This window comes from Dipodomys spectabilis, unplaced genomic scaffold (assembly GCF_019054845.1).
Source record: "Dipodomys spectabilis isolate Male_0828 unplaced genomic scaffold, ASM1905484v1 ptg000033l, whole genome shotgun sequence".
Classification (NCBI taxonomy): Eukaryota; Metazoa; Chordata; class Mammalia; order Rodentia; family Heteromyidae; genus Dipodomys; species Dipodomys spectabilis.
The window spans coordinates 1,187,267-1,192,166 of record NW_024870710.1 but is presented as its reverse complement, the minus strand read 5'-3'; the positions used below and the strand labels follow the sequence as shown (position 1 = coordinate 1,192,166).

General features: G+C 33.7%; 1 pseudogene; it reads left to right on the top strand.

The window, feature by feature from the left end:
- Positions 1-736: 736 nt before the first annotated feature.
- On the top strand, positions 737-833 carry LOC122105750 (annotated as a pseudogene).
- Positions 834-4,900: the final 4,067 nt, after the last annotated feature.

Below are 4,900 nucleotides of genomic sequence, written 5' to 3'. Positions count from 1 at the left end.
CCTAATAATGAGGAGAAACATATGGACTTCTCCTGGAGCTATGGAATATTTTTGGTGATAGAAAATCGGTGGTGTAAATTCCTGCCTGGTTGGATGGTAGACAGGCCAAGACATTAGGTAATCATACATATGAACAATTTTTTCACCTTCTTGGCTTTAGTTTCTTTTGAAATGTTAGGGTGTAATAAACAATTATATTTTGAAAAAATACCTTCTAGTCTGAACAGTTCTGTCTGAACTGTTCGTCTCTCTATGATCCCTTGTAACAGACTAGTTTTGCTCCAATAAGACAATCTATGCTGTCAGGGTAAGATTCTGGTTGGTCTGTTCCTACATGGAGCAAGGGTAAAGGGTCAGGGAGACATTTGTGCCAGAAAGACCTCATTTGGGAAATTTTAAGCAGCAGAAGTTTAGAAGTAGCTCTTAAGCAAGGCTTACTTTGAACCCATTAGCTCCACAAAGCTAAATCAGTTAATAAATAAGTACTTGAAAATCCATCACCTTTGGCCCAAGCTATAAAGGCTTCAAAGTATGATCCAATTTCAAATGAAAAAATTGCAAATATGAGCAATCGAACAAATAATATAAGTTTTTTCCACCATGCCCAGAATTTTACAGAAATAAGATGAATAGCAATTTGGGGAACAATAAGGTTTCCTTGTTATAAATAGGCAACCAAAGATATATACCTGTCTTAAGATTGCATCATTAACTACTTAAATTTACAGGATACTACATGCTTCAGCAGCACGTCTACCTGAATTACAAAACAGAGATTTTCATGGCTCTTGTACAAGGATGATATGAAAATTTGTGAAGTATTGCATATTTTTTATTCTTGAGATGCAAGAAATTATTAAAAAGTTGATTACAAATATACAAGTGTAAGAATACATGTAATTCATAGAAATAAAAGTTAGTTTGACATCATTCAATCTTCACCTTTTTAGAAAGGCCTTTACATAGCATAACCTTTATAAAACTTTTGAAATAAGATAACATTGCCATTTTATCCTAAAGAAATAAAATTCTATAAGGACCTAGGAATTAAAGGAATCTTAAACTGTTTCTATATGGAATGCAATCTGAAAGGACACATTTATTAATGAACCTATATATTATAAAACAATGTCGAATTCAAAGTATTATATCTAGGAGAGAATGAAATAGGTTATGGACATTATACAAACAGAATATTATATGTTTTTAAATATACTTTTTCCAGACAAGCACCAGAAATATCTTTAGTTTCTTTACTACTCATTTCAACAGATAAATTAAAATTATTTATGATTAAAAAATCACAAACTCTATAGAAATCATTATAGATGTATACAAACAACTCGAATATATTTTGACATCAAAGTCAGGAAATTCCCTTGGAAGAATACCATGGAATCCATGAATTTTTAAAGTAAGATCTTGCTGTTGCTTTGTATTGTGAAAATATTTTGTATGGACACATAGGATGGACTGGCAATTTTGAAATTTAAGAAACTTAACGGAACCATTAGGACTTAGGAGAACAATTTGTACTTATCCTTTTGGCAATATCAAATGCAGTTTCTTCCAAGTTGTGCTTCAGACCTGGTTTGATATAATGGTTCACCAGAAAGAGATCCAACATATCTTTGCTATATCTATTCCCAGCAGCAAGATGCAAGGGGGTCAAGAGGCCTTTAGTTTGGGCATTGGTATCTGTATCATGATGCAATAAAGAAGCCACTCTGGTATTATTCCATGTATAAGTACTGTGCAGGGGTGTCCAGCCATTCAGTTATTACATGAATATCTGCCTTGAGCCACCAACTCATGGACAATGTCTAAGTGTCCACTGTAGGCTTCTCGATGAAGAGGGGTATACTCATCGTCATCCCTAGTATTCACATGAGTGGCCTTTTTGGAAAGTCGTCTCTGCACTGTAGTAAATCGATTATATTCAGAAGAACAAAGAAGAAATTTGCTTGGATCCTATTCCATTTTTTTCTTGCAATTGATACCATTTCTCACTTTTTCATCTTGTTCCTCAACTTCATCAGAATTGCCTAACCAGAGACTTTGAGTGCCAGTGAGAATGAGCTGTCCATGTATTCCCCCAATAGTTCACATTGGATGAAATGTTCAGAAAAATCCGGTGAATTTTTTGCATCTATTTTTTTCACTATTATTTATTTTCTCTTTTTTCATTTTTACTATTCTAAATTACTCTAACTGGAGAGTAGGGAATTGGTAGAGAGCAGAGGAAAGATTTTCCTGCGTATTCAAAGGTACAGACTGAAAATGAGGACCAGTGGTGTCTTCATGTGCAGCTTATTCTAGGAATGAGAAAATAGGAAATAATGCCTTCTATGTAAATGAATTGGGAATGACAGAGCAGAAAGTGAAATGATGCAACCAAAAATATAAAAGCAAAATAAATTAGGATAATTAAGGAGCAATCATATTACCTATGAGAACCATGAAATGGAAAGAAGAGAGAGACAGATGTGCATTGATCTAGCTAGCCACAAAATCCATTCCTCTGATCAAATTATAGAGCAAATAATTTTATTTTCTAAAATAGATAGAAATAGAATTTAAGGTCAGATGTCTCCATTGTTTTTAATTATATATTTATTATCTTAAATACTTGTACAAGGGAATTTCCATTCAACAAACCAATTATTTTAAGTATAATGGATTTTTATATAACTTTCCCACCCCCTTCCAAACCTCACCCCACTTTAATTTTTTCTAGTTTCATACTATCTGCATTGAATATTATACCTTCACTCTCTTCCTCCACAACTCTCTATATTCCTTCCTTCTGACTTCCCCTCACATCTTCCAAGTGATAGTTTCCTGATATTCATTTTGTTGGAGTAAAGTTCAATTTCATAAGAAATTACACCTTTGAAATACTCCTCTGTAAATAGCATGCTTTGGTTAATATTTTTGTGTAAACTTGTATAAATTTCTAGCTTCCAAATATGAGACAGAACATGGGTCCTTTGTGTGTCTGGCTCTGACTTAGTTCACTTAATATATTTTTAGTTCTATCTATTTCGTTGCAAATAATGTAACAGTCTTCAAAATGGATGGGTGCAATCCAATTGTGTATATGTGCCACACATTCTCCAACCATCACTCCGCCAAAGGGTATCTGGACTGTTTCTGTAACTTGGCTACGGTGAATAGTGCAGCAGTGAACATGGTTGTGAAAGTGATTTTACTGTAACCTTTTGGATGAATTCATCACTACCTTTATGGGAGCAATCCTCTAGCCAGTTGTCCAGAATAAGAACATCCCTCCTTTCATCTTCATCACAATGTATTTCAAGTCCTCAAAAACACACTCCTCCCTACAAGTCTCAATAAGCTAAAACCACACTGTGCCCATATTCTTTCAATACATTTTTTTCATAATTATACATATAATTTAGTGAAAACCTTCTATAAACTTTCCTAATGTGGGAATGAGGGACATGACAGAGTAAAAGTAAGAAATATGCAATTTAATTAGCTATTATCATATTTAAAATCATTTTCAGCTCTAATTCATAGTCTCACATAATATTATTTTAATCTTTATTTGATTACTTCATCGAACCCAAAAAATTATAACAGGTGAGTTAAAAACAAAGGCAAAAAGTGTGGTTTGATTTTCACACTCATTTGTGAGGTTGCATAACATGGGCACATAGATGGATTGGAATTAATAGCTCTTATCTATTTTGTTAACGTACAGATGGTTTTCCCAAACTGATTCTCGCAATTTGTATTCTATTCAACAACAAGAAACATGTGATAATTTCCTTTGTTTTGCTCCTTATTAACTTTTGTTTCCATTTTATTTTATAATGGATGATTTCATAAATCTACTGTAGATACAAAAATATGTTAAAATATTTCTATCCTTATGCATTGATATATACATACACACATATATTACACAGGTTATAATGATAATGTATAACTTCAGTAACTGTACAATTTACTAAATTATTAAAACTATCGACGCCTCATGCCTGGCATCCTGGTTAGTCGGGAGGCTGAGATCTGGCGATCATGGTTTGAATCCATCCTGGGCAAGAGTGACCAGGAGCCTCTTATCACCAAACAACCAATAGAAAATCAGAATTGGAACTGTGGCTCAAAGTAGTAGAGTGGTAGCCTTGAGAGAAAAATCTCAGGGACTTCATCCAGGATCTTAGTTCAAGAAGTACAATCTACCCAAATAAAATCTATTTAATTAACATCTGTGTAAGTAAAGTATTTCCATCACCCAAATGCACAACCATGTTCATTTGCAAGGTAACTCTCTTTTGTCTGAAGTACCATAAAACATTTTCACTTAAGTTGAAAGCATTGCACCATGGGTTCATTCTATCTCTCTCATGCATTTTTCCACTCAAAAACTCAAATCTTACAATTATTCGAATTATTTAAAATCATAGCTTTTTACTTTAATACCCAAATATTAGAGTTTGAATTGAGTGTCTTGTGTCCCCTAAATGGGTGTTCTTACCACATTGTGATGTCCCCAGCCATAAATTATCCTGATTATTTTTCAGATACTTGTGCATGACCTTGGGCTCAGTCCACGTTATGTTATTCTTCCTGGAATTTAGAATAACAGGTGCATGGCATTGCGTACAGATCTTTGTCCAGTCTGGGCTTTAACCTCTATCCTTACAAGAGTAGACGCTCTTGTAGTCAGGATTTTCATAAGCATGTCATAGCTGATTTTTTTTTTTTTTGTTCTTTGCATTTCCTACAGATTCTTGAGTACTGAATTTGTTTTCTTGGGTTGTTTTGTTTCATTTCAATGTATATGTTGAGCTGTTCCTCACTTTTCCTTTTGTTTCTTTCAATCAAGTTCTTACCTAAAGTGCTGAGAAACCAATTCTTCTTTTTCACG